At 36.2% G+C, this 23912-nt stretch overlaps 1 protein-coding gene across 2 annotated transcripts in view; it reads left to right on the top strand.

The window, feature by feature from the left end:
• Positions 1-23912, top strand: part of TRIM24 (tripartite motif containing 24) — a 136676-nt gene that overhangs the window by 812 nt on the left and 111952 nt on the right. The gene's annotated exons all lie outside the window — the stretch shown is intronic.

Raw genomic sequence — 23912 nt, 5'->3', positions numbered from 1 at the left:
TTTTTTTTTAAGTCCCGAGTTCCCCGATGCATTGTTATGCCGAACTTTTCCTCGAATGCTAGCTTCCCTTAGAGTTATTTCTCTCACTCGGTGTTTGCTTAGAGCTTTTGTCCAAGTCTCTGTGATACCAGAAACGTAGGAAAAAACCACCTCGTTTTTTCATTCTTTCTTGTTGAAACGATTGGTGTTCGGTTTGACGTCCGATTTCGTGGTTAGAGCTTTGAGATTTGATTCCATGTTATGGGTTGGTTTCCTTGCAATAGCTTTATTCTTGCTCCCCCTCTTTAGGGACAAAGGGACAAAATCACAGGGTTTTATTTTTCCTCCTGGAAGAAGCCCTATTTTGTCGGGGTTGGATGTGGAAAGTGAGGAGAAAGATAAACCAATCCTTGAAAAAAGTAAGTTTGATAGGAAGGTGTGGATTTTTAAAGCATCCGTGCAATAATGAGAACAGCTGGAAATGTTGAAGATGTATGGTTTCTCCGTGGTGAATTTTTTTTTCAGTGTAATAGGAGACTCTCTTAACAAGTAATTTAATATTGCTTTTGGTAATAGATATGAAGCATTTTTAAAAATTAAAAGCAAAATATTTTTAAATTGACTTGTATAGTTTAAAAAAAGTTTTGGATATTTTATGCTTATTATTTTGTATTTTTCTTGATTTCGAGAATAAAAGTAAATTTCAGGGAAATGTTTACAGCTTTTTAAAAAAGAAATTAATAACTTTTGGAAGAATAACTGTTATAGCAGTGTTATTCAGTCATTTCTTTGCAGTGGTTAGAACCATAGACAGGATGTCACACCAAACAAGTAATAGTTGTGTGTCTGGGCAAGCCACTTAACTTATGTCTGCCTCAGTTTGCTGTTAGGAGGAGCAAATGAGATAATTGTAAAATACTTAGTTCTATATAAATATTAGCCGGTATTATTCTCACATTTGCTAGTGTGAGAATATTCTTCTATGCCCACCCCAGTATCTTTAGTGTTTTTGTTGTTATTCAGTCTTGTCTGAATCTATCCAGACCCCTCAGCAAAGATACTAGAGTAGCTTGCCATTTCCTTCTTGAGTCCATTTGACAGATGAGTAAAATGAGACCAACAGGGTTTAGTGACTTGCCCAGGGTCATGCTGCTAGTGTCTGAGACAGCATTTGAACCCATGTCTCTAGGCCCCATGTGCCACCTAGCTGCCCGATATATTATGATGCCAAATTGTTCATTGAACTAGGTCTTAGTGATGAAGAATGCCTTTAATTGGAATAAGTGAACTGTGGCTTTAGAACATTCAATTTAGTTTATTCATTGTGTTATGAACAGCATCTAGTTCACTATCCAGCAGTGAATCAACCAACATACCTATTCAGAATGTATTCTGGGTATAAGGGGCAATTTTAATGACTAAAATGTAATCCTTTGTTGTTGTTGCAAATATTACAGTGTTCGATGAAACTGCTTTTAAAGAAATAAAAATTTTTTATGAAACTGCTTGGAGTCCCATCCAGAAGGAGATTATGACCGATCTGACCCTAGAATGAAAAATGTTCTATAAATTGTAGCCATGATTGGTGCCATACAAACCAGTTTTGGATTTGTAGTTAGAGGACATAGGTTCAAATATTGAGTCTCCCTAGGTGACTTGGGATGTGTCTCTTAACTCTTGATACTTTTATTCATCTGAAAAATGAAGAAATTAAATTAGGTGGTATCTTAAAAGCCTTTCCCAGGTCTAAATCTTTGAGGCCTGAAAACACTTGTGTTATGAATTCCAGCTTGTGTCATGCATGAAATATGAGAAGGGTTTTGAAGGTGGATTGAGAACCTTGATTTTGTTTCTCCCTTTTATGTACCAATTCCTGCTAGTATTCAGGATACATAGGTGGAAATTTAAAAAAAAAAACGAAAGTTTATAAAGTTTCAGAAGATACTTCTTTGTAATACATAATCTCTTTAGTGAAATATAATTTAAGAAAAACAATCAACTCTTTCTGTGGTTATGTGATTTGGGATTATCTGCCTCAAATTTATAATCCTAAATTAAATTTCTCTCCCTGAACCAATTACCTTGTCCAGTTTCATCTCATTTCATTTTTCTCTTTTTTGATTCAGTAATTTGTTTTGAAAAAAGCTAATTTCAGTCATTTAGTTTTTTTAAACCCTTACCTTTTTTTAAATTTGAAAAATTTTATTTAATTGATTTAGAATATTTTTCCATGGTTACATGATTCATGTTCTTTCCCTCCCCTCTTCCCACCCTCCTCCCATAGCCAATCTTACCTTCTGTCTTAGAATCAATACTGTGTATTGGTTCCAAGGCAGAAGAGTGGTAAAGGCTAGGCAATGAGGATTAAGTGACTTGCCCAGGGTCACACAGCTAGGAAGTGTCTGAGGCCACATTTGAACTTTGGGCCTGGACTGCCCATCTCTAGGCTTGTCTCTCAATCCACTAAGCCATCCAGCTACCCCTAATTTCAATAATTTAAAACAAATAATTGGAACCAAAAAAATGATTACAGAGGCAATTTTTTTTAATTGCATAAAATTCTAAAGCAGAGTAGAATTTACTCCTGAATTTCTGTATCATTGTGTTGGCTCCTTTCAAAGAGACATTGTGATATAGCTTGGACAAACTGGCATTGGAATCATCAGTGATGGCAAACCTATGGCGTGTGTCAGATGTGTAGCCATTTTTGATGACAAGCGGCTGCATATAGAGAAATATGGGGCCACATGCTGAGGATGAAGCATTTGCTATAGTTTAGTGTAGACACTCTGCACTATGGATGACAATTCTACCTATACTAATTTACCTATTTTGGTTTATTAAATAGTTATATATTACAATTATATATTTTTGTTATTTAAGCTATAAATATTGTGAAATTATGGGTTTTTTTCTCTAAGTGACACACCACCTGAGTTATGCTCGGTTTTTTGGCGAATTTAGATACACCAAGTTCAATAGGTTGCCCATTACTGTTATAGATCATCTAGTCCAGACCTTTCATTTTGCAATTGAGGAAACTCAAGGCAGAGTGTGATTTGCCCATCACATAGGTGATGGAGATAATCAGATCTTATTTCAAATCTGCTCTCTGTCACCGTTAAATTGATGGTGTTATTTTCACATGGGAAAATAATTCATAAATTTGGTGTCCATTGTGCCTTGTGTATTTCGCTTTAGCTAAAGTCAAGTATTTACCATGTACCATTGTGGAAAATGTGGAAATATATAATAGATTTAGAGAGGTGAAACTAACAAGTGAAAAGGTCACACCTTCTTTGGTTCTAATTTTTCTCATCTATATGTAAAATGAGGGGCTTGGGCTAGTAGTTCCTTTCAGCCCTTAACAGACTTATCATTTACAGCTTTATAATCATCATTAAAGAACAGTGCAAAAATACACAGAAAAGTTCTGGAAAGCAGTTTGGAACTATGCCTATAAAGTTGCTCAACTGTGCATATCCTTTGACTCAGCAATGCAAATACTAGGCTTATACTCCAAAGACATCAGAGAAAGAAGAAAAGAACCACCCATACTTACAAAATATTTATAATATCAGCTCTTTTTGTGGTGGCAATAAATTCATCAGTTGGAATGACTAAACAAATTATGGCTTATGAAGATAATGGAATACTTTTGTGCTATAAGAAATGATGGTTTCAGAGAAAATGTGGGAAGACATAAACTGATAAAGAATGAAATGAGCAGAAGCAAAACAGTTTACACACTAACAATATTACAATGACAAACAACTTTGAAAGACTTTAGTCTATCACCTTCAAGGACCTGCAGTGAAACATGCTACTCATCTCTTGACTAAGAAATGTTGGACTGAGGGTACTACAATTTGAAGCTTATTTCTTATATTCTATAAGTGTATTTGTTTATTTCACTATGCATGTTTGTTAGATTTTCTTTATGAGAGAGGTGGAAGAGAGAATAAATTTGTTTTCATTAAAAATATGAAATTAAAGTAATTGCACAGAAAAAGAGCAGAAGGAAGTTCAGAAGAGGATATAGGAAAGCTAAGCATTTTTATTGCTATCATGTTAAATTTAACATACACTTTAAAAAGATCATAAGTTTCATATGCAGTTTTCATTTCTGTTCTCTGTGCTTTGAAATGTTCGCGTTTAATGACGTAAGTTCATAATATAAAAATAATAATATAAGACAACAGATAATTTTATTGATGCTCTTGTGTTCCTTCCTAATGACTCCTCCTAAACTCAGACTTCATAAAACACTCTGTTAATCAATGGTCAAGAAAAATAAATTAGCATCTTGGCCATGTTTGAAAATATATGCCTCATTTTGCATTTGTCATCTCAATAGAAAGAAGTATACTTGACCATTAGTCTTCTGAAGTTATTGTTAGTCATTACATTGATCACTGTTCTGAAATCTTTGTGTTTCTCTTTTTTTAGTGTAATTTATCTCTTTTCTTAGTTTTGTTTATTTTGTCCTGTATTGGTTTATATGTCTTCCGAAGATTTCCCTCATATTTCCTCATTTCTTCATGGTTGTCATTTCTATAGTTTAATAACATAGCATTATATAAAAATATATATATATATATAATACACATATAATGCTATGTTAGCTTTCCTTTCTTTTAAAAACTGCATGTGGGGGGCAGCTCAGTGGATTGAGAGTCAGGCCTAGAGACCAGAGGTCCTAGGTTCAAATCCAGCCTCAGACACTTTCCAGCTGTGTGACCCTGGGCAAGTCACTTGACCCCCATTGCCCACCCTTCCCACTCTTCCACCTAGGAGCCAATACACAGAAGTTAAGGGTTTAAAAAAAAAAAACAACTGCATGTTCATAACCAATGATTACTGGTTCTTCTTAGGAATTTGTTAATTCTCTATAAATCTTGTATTTAGATCTTTATCAGATGTTTGCTACTGTAAGGGTTAAAATAGAGGTTTGACAAAATAAGAGAACAGCTTTTAACAACTTAAGTTTTTTTTTTTTTTTTTTTTTTTTAAACCCTTAACTTCTGTGTATTGACTTTTAGGTGGAAGAGTGGTAAGGGTAGGCAATGGGGGTCAAGTGACTTGCCCAGGGTCACACAGCTGGGAAGTGTCTTGAGGCCGGATTTGAACCTAGGACCTCCCGTCTCTAGGCCTGGCTCTCAATCCACTGAGCTATCCAGCTGCCCCCAACAACTTAAGTTTTAATGAGACTATAGTAGAGTTAATATTATCCCTTTCAAGCCAGAGAAAAGAAAACTAGCAGATTTTAACAGTTAGTAGTTTAGTCTTATTAAAATAGAGATAGAAAAGAATATAGTAAAAGAGGGAAGTATAGGAAAAAGGTAGAGAGAGAAAATTTCCTAATGTCTATACTAGTTATCCTATAACTGCCTATGTCTACCTATAACTGCCTATTACTACTGTTAATAACAACCACCCTACAAAGTTCCAACCCATTCCACTCCAATCAAAACCAGCCCAATCAGTGTTTAATCCAACCCCAATTAGGTCTGTCAACGAAGACCAACCACCTCCCAAAAAAGTTCAAGAAAGGAAAAAACCTAACAGCCCAAATCAAAGGCCAAAAGTCCCTCTATAGGCTAAAGCCAAAAGCCCTCTAAAGGCTGTAAGAATTTAAGTTTTATGATGAAATGAAAGTTCTAAAGTAATATTGTGGTCACTGATTGAAAAATATTACAGCTTAAGTCAAAATGACTTTAGCAGGTGGAAAGAGTGAAAATGGGACAGAAAGTACTGCCTAGCTACAAATACCATAAGTTTCATCCTAATGTCTCCAGACCACAAATGCTAATCCAAAATGAATCTTACCAGAATCCAAAATCCTAATTAGGAAGCTGAAATCTGAAGAGCCAGGAGACACTGAATCTTCCGAGAACTTTCAGTGCACATGAGGCTAAGACTGCCAAGAATCTCACTAGAACTCACGCTGAAGGGAGTGTCCTACTGAAGCACCAATGAGCAGAGAGAGTCTCTTCACCAAAGAACCAAGGAAGGAATCGCTCCATTCACCACCACAAGTCAACAAAGGATCCAGGGAAAGAGTCTTTTCCAGTCCAGCTCACCAACACAGAGAGAATGAATCAGTCCTCAGGCTGGTCTTTTTAAAGCAGTTTTCTCGAAGTCACTTCCTGTCACTTCCCCACTTTATGAGAACCAGTCCCGGTCTTTCAATTTGCTTAAACACGGCTGGGGGGGAGGAGGTCAGTGACCTTTGGAGTGTGAGCTTACTCTAATAAGTGACACATGAATTCTCTTATTTCAGTGTTAAGAAGGGGTGCTTTGACTTCTTGATTTCTTTAGCTAAAAATAGACAAGGGGAGAGTTAATCCTATCTTCACAAGCCCTCTAAAAGCTAAAGCCAAAAAGCCCTATCAGTAAGCTCAGGCTTGCCTCTTATATTCCAGCAACTAAATGCCACCCACCAACCCAACACACTCCCAGCAGCCAACTTCCCTGTAGCTCCCAGCACCTACCTGTCAGTACCTGACCACCACCCCCCAACTGACACTGATCCTTTTCATACCCTTTTTCTACCTCATTTCCTGTCTCTCTGGTTTCTACTTCCTGTCATTGTGGGCTGGTTAATCCTTAACACATCTCTATGGTAGGAGGACCTCCAGATCCCCCGTTAAATTAAGAAAAGAATAAAGAATTATTTTTTTTAGAAAAATTTTCCATGGTTCCATGATTCATGTTCTACACACACACACACACACACACACACACACACACACACACACACACACACACACACACAGCTGACCACAATTCCACTTGGTTTTACATGTGTCCTTGATCAAAACCTATTTCCATATTATTGATAGTTGCACTGGGGTGGTGGGTCCCCAATCATATCCGCATCAACCCATGTGTTTAAGCAGTTGTTTTTCTTCTGTGTTTCGACTCCTGCAGTTCTTCCTCTGAATGTGAGTAGCGTTCTTTCTCATAAGTCTCTCAGAATTGTCCAGGATCATTGCATTGCTGCTGGTAGAGAAGCCCATTACATTCGATTTTACCACAGTATATCTGTCTCTGTGTATAATGTTCTCCTGGTTCTGCTCCTTTCATTTTGCATCAATTCCTGGAGGTCTTTCCAGTTCACATGGAATTCCTCCATTTCATTATTCTTTTGAGCACAATAGTATTCCATCACCAGCATATCCCACAATTTGTTCAGCCATTCCCTAATTGAAGGGCATACCCTTGTTTTCCAGCTTTTTGCCACCACAAAGAGCATGGCTATAAATATTTTTATACAATTCTTTTTCCCTATGATCTCTTTGGGGTATAAACCCAGCAGTGGTATGGCTGAATCAAAGGGCAGACAGTCTTTTAGTGCCCTTTGGGCATAGTTCCAAATTGCCATCCAGGATGGACAAAAGCATTTTAATGTCTTGTAATTAAAATTATCTTAATTCTGTTGCTTAAGATTTTTCCCATTAGGCATATTACTAAAAGGTATATCTTCCATTCTCAGCTAATTTTTTATGATGTGACCACTTGATATTTAGGTTGTGTTTCCATTTAGAGATTATTGTGGCATACAGGGTAAAATATTCTAAATCTAGTTTCTGCAAAAGTGTTTGCCTCCATTAGTAGTTGGTTTCCTTGGGTTTGATGGACCTTCTTTGACAACTCTATTCCATTTATCAACTTTTCTAACTTTCTAACCAATACCAAATAGTTTGTGACTGCTTTATAATACGTGATGCAGAAGATTAAATGCTGGGCCTGAAGTAAAAAAGACCTGCGTTCCAATCGAGCCTTAGATATTTTTAATAGCTGTGTGATCCTAGGCAGTTCACTTAACCCTTATTTGCTTCAGTTTCCCCCAGTTGTAAAATAGGGGATGATAACACCTGCTGCCCAGGGTTGTTTGAGGATTGTTGTGAGGGTAATTTAGCAATTAATTTAGTATTAGTGTTGGACCTAGCAGTAAGGGCTGGAGGATTCCAAGATGGAATGAAGGAGCAGGAAGTGGGGGTTTGTGCTCTGAGAGAAATTCCATTAGTGGTTGGACATAACTGTTGCTAACCCTGGGAGATCTCAGAGTTAGGGAAAAACTGCATCCAGATTCCCTGCGATCCTGAGAGGTGGAGGCTTTCAGCAAGTGGACAACAGACCTGCAGAGCAGCACCAAGTGGGGAAGTGGTTTGGGATCTGGTGGACAGCATTTCAAACTCACTCTCCCTACCTGGGTACCTATGGTCACCTGGTGGAGTTGACTCTTGGCATCCTGTGACCATCCTTGGATTTACCGCGAGACCCCAATTGAAAGCCATCCTCAGGCCCTTTAGCTGAGCTGACCAAACCTGGATGGAACCAGGTTTGGAGGAGCTTTCCCTGTGACTTCAGTACTGCTTCCTTTGGGCCATGCCTGGCTTAGGTCAATAGAATAGTGTAGTCAAGTCCTTCCCTTGCCACTGTGGTTTGCCCTAGAGTGTAAGTATAGAATTCCTTATTCCCATCCTTCGTTATTATCTCCCTCAATTAAACTGTTATAAACTTTTACCTTCTGCCTGCTGGTTCCATAGACCCTGGCTTAGGTGGGCTGAGTGACTGTTGGGCCAACTGCCATTCCTGTGACAGTTAACAGCTTGGCAGTAAACCCTGGTCTCCCTATCCTGGTTGGTCCTGTCTCTCCTTCAACTCAGTGTGAACCCACAAACCATTTAGTTTACATTTTAATAATAATAGTTAACATCCCTGGTGCCCCACCATTACAGGATCAAATGAGATAATTGTGAAGCAATTAGCACAGTGCTTGGTAAGTAGATGCTATATAAATTTTAACTATTATTTGTCACTAGTTTGAGATCTGGCACTACTTACTCTTCCCTTTTTGAAAAAAAATTAATTTTTATTGATATTTTTTATTTCCTTAATTTCCCCTTGTATCTTCCCCATCCCACCCTCTCTTCCCAGAAAGCTATTCCAAACAATAAAGATTGCTTTTTCTTTATCTTTCTTTTGAGAAACAGAAAAAGTGGTTAGTACTTAAAAATGTATTAGATCCGTTGACACATAGACTTCTCATGAGACTCTTCAAAGGAGTTGGGTCCCCTTCGTACTTTATGCATTCTTTTTCTTTTTCCTTAATTTTTTTATTTAGAATATTTTTCCATGGTTACATGATTCATGATCTCTCCATCCCTTCCCCACCGTATCCCAGAGCTAACAAGCACAATTCCACTGGTTACACATGTATCATTGTTCAAAATCCATGTTATTCACATTTTATGCATTTTTGCTGAGATTCTTTAGCTTTATTATTGAACATTGTATAAGGAAGAATTAATTTTCTTGAAATCTAAATATGTTGCTTCTTAGATGACCATATCTATTCCCATACTCTCAATTATGAGCAAGTGTATGATGCCACAAATAAAAAAAGCTTTGAATGTGATGTCAGAAGAATTCCAGCTCTTCTGACCATTATAGTATGTCACAAAATTTTGATTTGGACAGAATCTTGGAAATTCTAGTTTAATGCTGTTTTTAACTGAGTGACTGGACATTTTCCTCATTTCTAAAATGAAGAATTAGATATTTGGATTACCTACCTAACTTGAGGAAGAGCATTTTTTGGTAAGCTGAATATGTGTGCTCTACTTATTCAAAATTCTTTTGTGGATGCAGAGACTCTTATTTCACATATTAAACACTAGTCTTATATTTCCAACAGAAACTCAACATAATAAAGGAGATCAATAAAAAATTTAAATATACATGTAAATATTGACAAGATGAAAATTTCTCCAGAAAAAAGTCTAAGTAATGGTTATAAACAGATTGAACTCTTTATTCTCCCTCTCTCTGCCTTTCCTTCCACATCATAACAGCCTCAAAATGACTGTTCTTTTTTTGTTCCTTCCCCTTCAGCCACCAGATCTTGTTGATAGTTTGGAATGACTCGTATCTGTCCCTTTTCCATTCTTACTACCATCTTAACCCAGATTCTTCATCACTTCCCACTTAGCTTTTAGCTGGTTTGGCCAGATTAGTTTGCATAAAACTTTGCTTTAACCATGTCATTCACTCTTTTCACCTGTAGTTTGGAAGTCTAAGAGTCTTAGACTAGAATTCAAGGCTACCCAAGTACCTATTGTTGTTCAGGACTAAACCCTTCTTTCTTAATATCATTTCTAAAGCTGAAGAATTATAAGGCCTAGGCATTTGGAATTAAGTGACTTGGTCAGGGTCAGAAGCCAGGTCCTCCCTTCTCAGGCCTAGCACTATTCACTGTGCTACCTAGCTGCTCCCAAAACTTCTGATCCACATCAGTCTGGACCCTTATGTCTTTCTCCTTCCATGCTTTTTGCTCACCTCTCCTCATTCAAGCAAAGCCAACAAACATTTATCATTTGTTTGCCCTCTTGCACATCCTTATCCACATCTTCTTTCTGGAATAGTCCATTACCTAACCCTTCTGTGCCTTTCCAAATTTTACTCCCTCATTCATGTTCTCTTATCTTACTGACCACCCTAGCCCCAAGTGATTTTCCTTTCTCCCTCAGAAATATTTGCTAAGTATAAGAACTTCCTGGGTCTTAATTTTTGTTATTTTTTATTCTGCTGTTTCTGTGGAGCTTTTTGTTTCTCCTGTCAGCTACCAACATTAAAAGGGCAAAAAAACAACCAAACAACTAGGGCAAAGAGCAGATACTGTCTTTCCTTTTGGATTAATAATCTGTCATTTGATTCTCCTTTTAGATATAATCTAAAATTCACACACACACACACACACACACACACACACACACACACACACACACACACACACACATATACCCGTTTTATAGATAAAGTGACCAACCTGGAGAGGTTATCTCATGCCCAAGATTACACAGCTAATTGGCAGAGTTAGGATTAGAACCCAGTTTACTTGACTTCCAACTCACTGTAGCATATTTCCCCTTACTGTAAGTAAACAATTCCGATGCCAAGGTACAGCACCAAAGCACCACTGGTTGTACCAGATTTTCAAGTGAACTTTTTTGTTGGCATGGTATATTGAAAAGATTACTGGATTTATAAGCAAGAATAGGTGATCTCTAAGATTTCTTCCAGTTTTAAGTCAGTGGTCACCAGAAACTCAAGTAAACGGTTGATGACACTGGTAATAGATATAGAATAGACTTAAGTTTAAAACTAAGCTTTGCTACTTACTAGGAATATAATTTTGGCAAGTTACTTGAGCTTAATTTTCTTTCTCTATAAAAGGGAAGTGATGAATTATATTACAGCACAAGATTGTTGTGAAGATCAAATTATGTATGTTAATAGATTTTAGAGTGTATAAAATAACATTATAGCTCCACAGCATTTCAGTTTCAATTGTTTTGTGGTTTCCACTTTCCATTTACATTACTATATATATTGTTTTCCTGGTTCTGCTTTCTTCACTTTATATTGGTCAATTCGTGTCTTTAAGAGTTTTCTGTTCATCCTATGAATATTTTCTTAACCTAGTACAATAAGCTCATTGTGCCAGCAGATTTTCTCATCAAACATGTTATGTGGTTCTAGTTATTCATTATGAAGAGATACATTGATATTTTTAAAAATGAGATAAACATTTAAGACAAATTTGACTGTTGGAAACCATGTTTATCTATAATCTTTTTTCTTGTTCATTTAAAAATATTAAAACATTGCAATTTTGTGGAAACTAGTTTACCAAAATTAATGCAATTGCAGAAGATGACTTTGGTGCTTTCATAACACCAAACATAGTTTGATTCTGCATTGAGTTTATTTCTGTGTTTTGATTTAAAACAAGAATAGTGAAAATGCTTGCTCACATGAACATGTTGTGGGAAATGGTTGGAAAATTTTGCAACCTTCCTTGCTGACCAATGGAAACTCATTTTAAATTTTGAACCACTTAACCAACTGATGAAAATGAATAGGTAGTTAAGATATAAAGTATTAACATTCCTTCTTGCTAGTGTTGCATTAAGTGACAAATGGACTTAAAACTGAATTGTATATATTGCTTTTTTAAAAACAATATTTGCTTATATAATTACCTTTTTAAGGAAAACTTTTTAAGATGTGACTTTATTTTTTTCTACCACTGGCATATCAGCTACATTCAGTAACACAAAATCTTACTGAAAAACTTATCAGTGTTGTCAACTATTTCATTTGAAAATCTTCTATTGAGAAGAATAGTAACATAAATAGAAGATAAGTTTAAATCGGAAAACAACCATAACACTGCAAGGAGAGGCAATGTAAGATAGAATGTTTATAATGGTTGTATTGTGATGATTTCAAAATAGCTTTTTTCAAAAATGCACAAATCCAGTAAGCATGGTTTTCAAACAGCCTGACATTTGATCTATAAGAACCCAAAGTTAATAACAGTTTGATCATATGATTACCCAGCTGATGGGGTACAAATTAAGGGGAATCAAGTGGTTTTTGGGTGGTATGAGTGAGAGTATGTACATGTGTCTGGTCATTGCTGGAGGTCATTTTGTGTTCAACTGATGAATCCTTGTGGCAGTTTGTAAACAATTTGATGACAGGTTGAAAAACTGCAAGAACATGTTGCTCTTAGAAGTGTTCAGAATTAAATCTAAGTGACAAAACTGTGTATGATTGTGATGGTTTTAGATTGTTACAGAATTAAACCTAGAATGCTTCAAACATGCACCTGCTTCTTGAAAAATGTTAATATAATTGGGCAATTATTTATTGCTTTTGGAGCTGTTAAAGAATTTTTAGCATGAATCCCTTGGACCTCAAAACAGAAACCCCAGTAATCTAAAGTTTGGATTTGTTGTGGAGCTCAAGAGTAGGGACAGATGTTCAAGGCCATGCTAAATAGAGATTTTAAAATAATGGGATCTCTAGAATTGGTACTAGTGCTAGTCTTATATTATACATTTGGTCTGGTGGAACATAGTGAAGCTCCCAAGTTTGCAGAGAAATTAGATATTAAGGTCTTGTTACTGCCAAATTATGAAGGATAGAGATTACATTTTATCTAAGTGATGTGGAGGCAGTGGAGTTTATGAGCAATGGAGGTGACATGGTTAGACCTGTGATTTAGGAATATAATTTTGACAGTTGATTGGAAGATGCACTGAAGTAGGGAAATACTTAAAAGAAGACCATCTTTGGAAGACTATTGTAGTAGTCCAGAAGTGAAATTATGAAGGCTTGAATCAAAGAGAGAAGGGGATATACTTATACAAGGGATTGCAGAGGTTAAATTGACTTAATTGATAACCGACTGGTTGGTGTTTAATCTCATTATCACATTGGTAACAGTGAGAGAGAAAGTGAGGAGTCTGGATGACTCCTGGTTTGTGAGCCTAGGTTACTGGTAGGATGGTGCTATCTACAACTACAATAAGGAAGAGAGAGAAGGATTTTGGGCAGAGGGAGTGAAGAAGGATGAATTCAAAATTTGTGTGTTCTAAGTTTAAGATGTTTAGCCCTGATAAAGGGGGGGGGGGGAAACTACAAAAAAGGCTTGTCACTCAGGAGATTTCCCACATAGTAGAATTCTTGAAGGAAAGATTGGATTGCTACTTAGGCATATTATTAAAAGGATAATGTTTAGATTAAGAATAATATAGTTTGGAATAAGATTACTTTTGAGATCCCTTAGGATTTTTGATCCCTTTCCTTGATAGAGGTCTAGACACCCAACACACTTTAAATCTTTTACACCTGGCCTTGTTTGTGAATGTGAAACAAGGGAGCTTTGATTTGTCTACAAAACCTATTGAACCAATTGCCATAGAAAGAGTGAATGGATGATAGGTTGCTTGTTTAGAAGAGGAGCAAGTAGCTGGGTAGTTCAGTGGATTGAGAGCCAGGTCTAGAGACGGGAGGTCCTAGGTTCAAATCTGGCCTCCAGTGCATCTTAAGTTTGTGACCTTGGGCAAGTCACTTAACCTACATTGCCTAGCCTCTACCACTCTTCTGCCTTGGAAGCAACACACGGTATTGATTCCAAGATAGAAGGTAAGGGTTTAAAAAACGGATAAGGAAATGTTTTTCTAAGTATTTCTATTTTAGGAATTTGTCACCTATTATAACTTTTTGATCCTTCCTACTTCATCTTATATTGATATCTTTCTAAGTTCTAAAAGTTTCCAAGCTTTTGAAATAAGAGCCATGAAGAATTGAATTGGATGCTGTGAACTGAGGTTAGGAGACTGTTACACAGATGTAAATACAGTGATCCCTCTCCTATCACCGGAGTTCCAGAGACGCTTGTGATAGGTGAAAATCCACGAAGCAATGGTGTTATATTTATTTTATTATTTATATATCTTTTAAGGCTTTATAAACCCTTCCTACTCTCCTATAAACCTTTTGCACACTCTTATTAACCTACAGTCATTGAGCCAATCAGCACCCAGGATACAGAACAGAGCTCTGGTTGGTCACCTTCCATTCCATCAGCCAATAGTGTGCCGCAATAATACAGAATTAGATACTTTTTTAATGATACAGAATTAGAGACATATTTTTTTAAAAACCTGTGATAATAGTGAAGCTAGGATAAGTGAACCTCAATGTAGTAAGGGATGACTCTACTTCAAATGGATCATCATCCACAAATGGATTAGCATTTGTGTAAGGAAAAATCAACCTGGAGTATAAATGATTAAAAAAAGAAAGGTTGTCATCCCTTAAGCTAATTTATTTACATATAAGTGGGCTTCATGCTTTAGAAAACTATTTAAACTTCCATTTCTAGAAAAAAGCAATCACATTTACTAATCCATTTTCCTAAGTATTTCAGTGCTTCCTGCCACTTAACTCCAACTGTAATCTGCTCAAGAAAATTTGATAGAATTGGTTGTATGAGGTCTGAATCCTTGTCAGATTTATTCAGTTTAGACATTGGAGAGACCAACTATTTTGTTCTTTTTTTAAAATTCCAATCATCTTTGGCTTGGTAGTTTTTATTTGCAACAAAGGAAGATTGTGCATGTGGTCCAAATTCACAGGATGTGAAAGATTATCAATTTGTTCTGTCAAAATAAGTGATTATATGATTTTTTAAAAACTGTTAACCTTCTGACTTGGGATCAGTACTGTGTATTAAGGGAGAAGAGTAGTAAGGGCTAAGCAATGGGAGTCGAGTGACTTGCCCAGGCTCACACAAAAAGGAAGTGTCAGGTCACATTTGAACCTAAGACCTCCCATTTCTAGGCCTGGCTCTCAATCCCCTCAGCTACCTAGCTGCCTCCTCCCTTAGAGTTATATCATGAAGGGGAAGAGGAAACCTAATTATAATTGCTTCCTCATGTAATTTAAATTTCAGTTCAGTTAAGATCCTTAAAGATCAGGGAACGTGGAAATTGAGGCCTAGAGAGGTAAGATTAGTTTCTTACTTTCATATATAATTTCTGATAGAAACTAGGGTACTAGAATTTGGGTCTAAACTTGACTGGCCCAAATACAATGCAAATGAACACTAGATAAAAAATTTTTTTTGTAATAAGGAGTCTCTGTCAATAGTACTGACTGACCTTAATATTCAAACATATTAGAATTGCTTATTTTGTTGAAGTTCCCTCCCCCTCTCCAAATTTAGGCATTTCCCAATGGATGTCTATTGAATGAACACTGTTTTAGGGAAACATTCCCATTATATGTTGCAAATTCTTGACCTTTTCCCTTCTTTCTCTCTCTTTTAAAAACATGTAGTGTTTGGTTATGTAATGATGTAAATTGATACTATATCTGTTGGGCCGGTTATTATTGATCTTGAGTAGACAGTTTCCTATCAGCTGATATGGATTGAGATTCAGTTACAGCAGTTAAAGGTTTGGTAAATGGAGACTGACCAGATAGCCCACAGCAAAACTTATTTTAGGATGTTATTGAAAGGAGCAGGGAAAGGATGGGAAGGATAAATATGGGATTGAGAATATATTCCCTAATCTATGGAAACTAAATTATATCCCAGTACCCAGTTATTTGTGCTTGATTTCTCAACTTGAGTTCTCAACAACTTAAATGCCTTAACTGACTATTCAATATATAATCTTACTAAACTATACTAATTAATTATCTTCTTATAAGTATAAGAAATCCACTGTCTCCCTTTATCCAGCTAGAGATCAATCCAGCCACTGTCAGGCTCCCAGCAGCTAGCATTCTCCAGCCTTGCTTTGGGCCTACTTCCCTCTGTAGTGACACAGAAAACTCAACCAGTCTCTCCTCACAGTTGGTCTCCTCCACAAACTTTTCCCGAATATCCAAGTGTCTTCCAAAACCAACTGTCACCAGCTCTTCCAGGGTTTTCCAGAGGAAAGATCCAGACATCTACCCTCAGAGTAGCCACCCTCCAAGAGTGTGTCCATTATTTTCCAAAAGACCCCCTAGGGCTCCTGGGAATTCCTTTAAGGAACCTCCATGAGGCTTCTAGCTGGCTTCTTAAGGTAACCCTTCATTCCTCTTTCTCTATTCCTACTTAGAATCTCTCGCTCTTAATTAACTATAATAGTTAGAAATTTAACATGAAGGCAGATAGGTGTCTTAGTGGATAGATAGCCAGACCTAGGAGGTCCTGAATTAAAATTTGGCCTCATACTTTCTAACTTTATCACTGTGGGCATGTCACTTGACCCTAATTGTCTAGCCCTTACAGCTTTTCTGCCTTGCATCTTGGAAGGGATACTTGGTATTGATTTCTAGGACAGAAAGTAAAAGTTTAAAAAAAGAAAAAGAAAAAAAATCTTACATTAAACATTAACCCCTAACTTTAATTAACTAACTTTGCTTTCGTTCATTTAGACTTTAAATGCATACATTATCAACACTTTTTCAGTTATTTCCTCAGAATTCTTTTGTCTATTCATTCTCATCTACTTGCCCATGATGACTTTCTTCCTTTCTTTTTTTCATTGTTTTCCTTACTCTATTTACTCTTAACAATGATAATCATAAAAATTACTTTAGGGGGCAGCTGGGTGGTTCAGTGGATTGAGAGCCAGGCCTAGAGACGGGAGGTCCTAGGTTCAAATCTGGCCTCAGACACTTTCCAGCTGTGTGACCCTGGGTAAGTCACTTGACCCCCATTGCCTAGCCCTTACCACTCTTCTGCCTTGGAGCCAATACACAGTATTGGCTCTAAGACGGAAGGTAAGGGTTTAAAAAAAAATTACTTTAGCCCTTTGTTTAGCACTCAAGTCCAAAATATTGGTGATTCTCTATCCTAAAGACTATATTTGGTCTTTTAAGGACTATTAATAATTTCTTGTTTCTGCCCTTTAATATCAGATTCTTAGAGAAATATAGCACTTGCATTTATTTTAATTATTAAGTAGATTTATTTAGCCTTTTCCCAGAATGAAAACCCTAACAATATGTGAAAATTAGATTTACTAAACCACTGAATATCTTCTGCTGAGATATTTTATGCAGGTCATTGGAGAAACACATAGAAATCACATAGAAAAGGACCTCATATTATCTGGTCTGAGATCCTGGAGCTAGGTAGCATCTGAGGAAAAATTTTTGTTGTTGGCCATCCAGCCATTGGCATAAAGACTTCCAATACTATAGTAGAATCTCCTTTCTCCTGAGGCAGCCCATTTTCACTTTTGGATGGGGTTATTTATTATTGGGAAGTTTTTCCTTATATTGAGCTGAAATATGTTGGACTTCTATCCATTGTACTTGGAGGTTAAGTGGAACTTCCAAATAACAGCCTTCCACATATTCAAAGTTATATATACTTGGGTTCCTCTAATTTTCATGTTACAGTTTATGGTCTTTTCACCTTTAACTTATACACAATCTAACCTGTCCAAAACTTTACCTAAAAAATGTATTTTCAGGTGTGATTTGGCCTCATTCTACATTCAATTCTTCTCTAATTTAGAGCTAAGTTTTTGTTAGGTTTTTTTGTTTTGGTCTTGTCATACTTCGTATACAGTGGTCTTCAAGATGCCAGATTTTTTTTCATGGTTCCCAACACTTGTATTCATGCAATTGATAGTGTAAATGCATATTTATCCCCTTTTAATTTTATTTGATGTGACTTATTCTAACTTGTTAATCTTTTGGGGTTATCTCTGTTTGCTATCCCTCCTAACTTTGTTATTATCTACAAATTGGATAAACATGGTATCAATGTTTTCATTTGAGCCACCTTACTAAGTGTTAAATAGAACTATTAAGACAATTCCCTGGAATATTTTGATAGAAAATATCATTTGAGTTAATATCAATTTTTAAATAACTGCTTTTTGGACGTAGCTATTCAACAGACTGGCTCCATCTAACCTTAGTATTTTTTGGTCTACTTCTTGTCCTAAAGGATCTCTTCAGTGACTAGTTGATCCCCTTGTTGAAAATAATGGTATGCCTCAACTACCTAATTTACCTATAAATGGGCCACATCTCCTCCAACATTTATTATTTTTCTTTGCTGTCCTATTAGCCAATCTGCTGGGTGTAACGTGGCATCTCAGTGTTGTTTTGATTTGCATTTCTCTGATTATAAGAGATTTAGAATACTCTTTCATGTGTTTATTGATAGCTTTGATTTCTTTATCTGAAAATGACCTGTTCATGCTCCTTGCCCATCTATCAGCTGGAGAATGGCTTGATTTTTTTTTTTTCCTACAATTGACTTAGCTTCTTATAAATTTGAGTAATTAGGCCTTTGTCAGAGGTTTTTGTTATAAAGATTTTTTCCCAATTTGTTGCTTCTCTTCTAATTTTGGTTTTATTGATTTTGTTTATACAAAACCTTTTTAATTTAATGTAATCAAAATTTTTTATTTTACATTTTGTAATATTCTCTGTCTCTTGCTTGGTCTTAAAATCTTTCCTTTCACATACATCTGACAGGTAAACAATTCTATGTTCACCTAATTTACTTATAGTTTCCTTCTTTATATTCAAGTCACTCACCCATTCTGAAATTGTCTTGATGTATGTAGAAAATGATAAATAATAATAATGGAGACACCAGGGATGTTATAATAAGTCCAAATGATTGTGGGTACACACACACTGGGTTGTTGAAGAGACTAGACCATGTTGGGAGACCAGAGCAGCTAAGCTACTCCTAACTGACAAAGGGACTGTTGATCAATTATCACCCTTGGGCCAGTGGCTTTGAATCCAACAGGCAAGGTAAAAAGGTTTTAACAGGGTTTAATTATACTTAACTTAAATAGAGGTGGGATAGGGATTTCTATACTCAAAACCTAAAGGATAAAACCACAGGGCAATGGGAGGACTTATTCTACTCTTATCTAAGTGATCTAACAGGCAGGACCCAAGGAGCAGTGGAGTTTCTAGAAAGCTGAATCAATTCTGGTGCCAGCCAGTCTTGAATCAGCACAGCTATGGATCAGAGGGGTGTCTTTGAGGGTTCTCACAGCTTTCCAAAGAGGTTCACAGGATGCCAAAATCCTAGGTGGTCCAAGATATCCAAGAAGAAAGAGTGTACTTGAGAAACTATCCACCAGGTCCCAAACTTCTCCTCTTCTTGGTGCAGCTCTGTTGTTGCTGGAAATCTACCTCCACTCAGAATCCCAAGGAAATCAGGAAGCAGGGTCTGAGATCTCCCTGGGCTGGCAGCAGTTTGCCCACCACTAATGGAGTCCTCTCTCAGGGCATACACACTTCCTCCTCCTTCATTCTATCCTAGAATGCTCCAGCTCCAGCCTACTAGATGAACCTTAATTCTTAATAACTAATCTTCCTCACAACATGTAGGATGTGAGATGTTGATCTAAACCTACTCTATACCTTACTGTTTTCTAATCTTCTCAGCAATTTTTGTCATATAGTGAGTTCTTGTCTCGAAAGCTGATATCTTTGAGTTTATCGAACACTAACTTGGTGAGGTTATTTACCCCAAGTCTATCTCACTGATCTACCTACCCTTCCTTCTCTTAACCAGTACCATATTGTTTTGATGACCACTGCTTTATAGTACAGTTTAAGATCTGTTACTGCTAGGCCCCTATCCTTCACTTTTTTTCCCCCATTATTTCCCTTGATATTCTTGATCTTTTGTTCTTCCAAATGAACTTTGTTATAATTTTTTCTAATTCGGTAAAGAAGTTTCTTGGTAGTTTGATAGGTATGGCACTGAACAAGTAAATTAATTTGGTTAGAATGGTCATTTTTATTATGTTAGCTTGTCCTACAATTAATGTTTTTCCAATTGTTTAGATCTAGTTTTAATTGTTTGGAAAGTGTTTTGTAGTTGTGTTCATATAGTTCCTGTGTTTATCGTGGCAAATAGATTCCTGAATATATTATCTAGGATGATTTTAAATGGAATTTCTCTTTCTAATGCTTGCTGCCAAGATGTGTTGGAAATATATAAGAAATGCTGATGATTTCTGTGGGTTTATTTTGTATCCTGCAACTTTGCTAAAGTTGTTGATTATTTCCACTAGCTTTTTAGTTGATTATTTAGGATTCTTTAAGTAGACCATAATATCATCTGCAAAGAGTGATAGTTTAGACTCCTCGTTGCCTATTTTAATACCTTCAATTTCTTTTTCTTCTCTCATTGCTATTGCTAGTGTTTCTAGTACAATGTTAAATAATAGAGGTGATAATGGGCATCCTTGTTTCACTCCTGATCTCATCGAGAAGGCTTCTAATTTATCCCCATTGCAGATGCTGCTTGATGATGGTTTTAAATATATAGTTTATTATTTTTAGGAAAGGCCCTTCTATTCCTATACTTTCTAGTGTTTTCAATAGGAATGAGTGTTGTATTTTGTCAAAGACTTTCTGCATCTATTGAGATAATCATGTGATTTCTGTTGGTTTGTTTGTTGATATGTAGATTATGTGGATAGTTTCCCTAATATTAAATGATCCTTGCATTCCTGGTATAAATCTCACCTGATCATAGTGAATAATCCTCATGATCACTTGCTGGAGTCTTTTTGCTATTATTCTATTTAAGATTTTTGCATCTATGTTCATTAAGGAGATTGGTCTATAGTTTTCTTTCTCTGTTTTTGATCTGCCTGGCTTTGGAATCAGTACCATATTTGTGTCATAAAAGAAATCTGGTAGAACTCCTTCTTTGCTTATTTTGTCAAATAGGTTGTATACTATTTGGGGTCAGTTGTTCTTTAACTGTTTAATAGAATTCACTTCTGAATCTGTCTGGCCATGGGGATTTTTCCTTAGGGAGTTCTTTGATGGCTCGTTCAATTTCTTTTTCTGATATGGGATTATTTAAGTATTCTATTTCTCCTGCTAGTAATCTAGGCAAATTATATTTTTGCAAATATTCATCCATATCACCTAGATTGCCATATAATTGGGCAAACTAGTTTTTAATGATTGCCTTGATTTCCTCTTCATTAGAAGTGAGGTCTCCCTTTTTGTCTTTGATACTGATGATTTGTTTTTCTTCTTTCCTTTTTTTAATTAGACTGACCAGTACTTTGTCCATTTTATTTGTTTTTTCAAAGTACCAGCTTCTAGTCTTATTCATTAATTCAATAGTTCTTTCACATTCGATTTTATTAATTTCTCCTTTAATTTTTAGGATTTCTAATTTAGTTTTTATCTGAAGATTTTTGATTTGTTCTCTTTCAAGTTTAATTTAATTTGCATGCCCAATTCATTCACCTCATCCTTCCCTGATTTGTTAATATATGTACTCAGGGATATAAATTTCCCCCTGAGTACTGCTTTGGCTGCATCCCATAGATTTTGATATATGATGTCTCATCATTGTCATTCTCTTCAATGAAATTATTAATTGTTTCTATGATTTGTTTTTTAACCAACTGATTTTGGAGAATCATATTATTTAATTTCCAATTAATTTTTGATTTGCCTCTCCATGTATCCTTACTAATTATTATTTTTATTGCATTATTATCTCAAAAGGATGCATTCATTATTTCTTCTCTTTTGCATTTGTTTACCATGTTTCTGTGCCCTAGTACATGGTCAATCTTTGTGAATGTACCATTCCTTTTTGTCCCTATTTATTTTTCTCCGTATATCTATTAACTTTAATTTTTCTAAGATTTCATTCACATCTTTACCTCTTTCTTATTTATTTTTTGGTTTGATTTATCTAGATCTGATAGAGGAAGGTTCATGTCTCCTGATAGTATAGTTTTACTATCTATTTCCTCCTTAAGCTCCAGTAGTTTCTCCTTTAAAAATTTGAATGCTATACCATTTGGCGCATAAATCTTGAGTCCTGCTATTTCCTCATTGTTTATACTGCTTCTTATCAGGATGTATTTACCTTCCCCATCTCTTTTAATCAGATCTATTTTTACTTTGGCTTTATTAGATGTCATGATTGCAACTCTGCTTCTTTTTCTCAGTTGATGCCCAATAGATTTTGCTCCACCCTCTTACCTTTACCCTGTGTATGTCTACCTGCCTCATGTGTGTTTCTTGTAGACAACACATAGTAGGATTTTAGTTTCTGATCCACTCTGCTATTTGCTTCCATTTTATGCCCATTCACATTCAGAATTATGACTTAACACCTATGTATGATTTTGATTTCCTCTCCTAGTTCTTTTTTTTTTATTATTTTAAAAAGTGTTTTTTAATTAAAACCTTTACCTTTGGTCTTGGAATCAATACTGTGTATTGGTTCCAAGGCAGAAGAGTGGTAAGGGCTAGGCAATGGGGGTTAAGTGACTGGCTCAGGGTCACACAGCTAGGAAGTGTCTGAGGCCATATTTGAACCTAGGACCTCCTGTCTCTAGGCTTGGCTCTCAATCCACTGAGCTACCCAGCTGCCCCCTCCTCTCCTAGTTTCTGCCCTCCTTTCTTTCACTATTTCCTTCTACACCAGTGTTTAGTCCCCCTAGTCCTCACCATTATTTTACTTCACACCCTCTCCCTTCTTTTATTCCCCTTATATTTTTCTGTAGGGTCTGTTGAATACCCTCCCCCCCTCTTTCCTTCCCTTTTGATACTCCCCGCCCCACTTTCCCCCTTCGTCTTTCCCCGTCAACTTCTTTGTAGGGTAAGATAGAATTCAATACCCCAATGGATCTAGATGCTCTTCTCTGTCAGAATTGATTCCACTGAGAGTAAGTTTTATGTATTACCTATTAGTACTCTCTTCCTCTCCTTATGATAGTATTCTTCCCCTCTCCCTTCCATGCATCTCTTTTTGTAGTATAATTTATCCTATTTTTCTTATTCCTTCAAGTTTTTCTTGGTGCCATTTTCTATTCCCTCCCCTTTCTTTTTTTACATATCATCTTAACACTTAGTACCCCCAAACACTTCCCATGAGGTTTTTTTTTGAGTTATTTTTTGAGTTATTCAAGAAGAAATAATTCTTCTTGAGAGTCACAAATATCGTTTTTCCATATAGGAGTATAAAAAATTTGAACTTTTATCTCTCTTTCTTGTTTACCTTTTCATGTTTCTCTTGAGTGTCATATTTGGACATCAGATTTTCCATTTAGTTCTGGCCTTTTCTTTACAAATACTTGAAAATTTTCTATTTTGTTAAATTCCCATATTTTCCCCTGGAAGTATATAGTCAGTTTTGATGGGTAGGTGATTCTTGGTTGCAGACCCATTTCTCTTGCCTTTCTGAATATCATATTCCAAGCCTTGCAGTCCATTAGTGGGACACTGCCAGATCTTGTATAATACTGATTGATGCTCCTTGATATCTGAATTGTTTTTTTCTGGCTTTTTGCAATATTTTCTCCTTAGCTTGGAAACTCTTAAATTTGGCAATTACATTCGGGGGGGGGGGGGGGGGGCGGGGGTGTTGTCTTTTGAGGATTTAATGTAGAGGGTGATCTATGGACTCTTTCAAGTCTTATTTCGCTCTGTCGTTCAAGAATAGCAGGGCAGTTTTCTTGGATAATTTCTCATAGTATGACATTAAAGATTATGTTTAATTCCAGGTTTTCAGGTAGGCCTAGGATTCTCAAATT

Source organism: Gracilinanus agilis, chromosome 5 (genome assembly GCF_016433145.1).
Source record: "Gracilinanus agilis isolate LMUSP501 chromosome 5, AgileGrace, whole genome shotgun sequence".
Classification (NCBI taxonomy): Eukaryota; Metazoa; Chordata; class Mammalia; order Didelphimorphia; family Didelphidae; genus Gracilinanus; species Gracilinanus agilis.
This window is presented reverse-complemented; position numbering and strand designations above follow the sequence as displayed.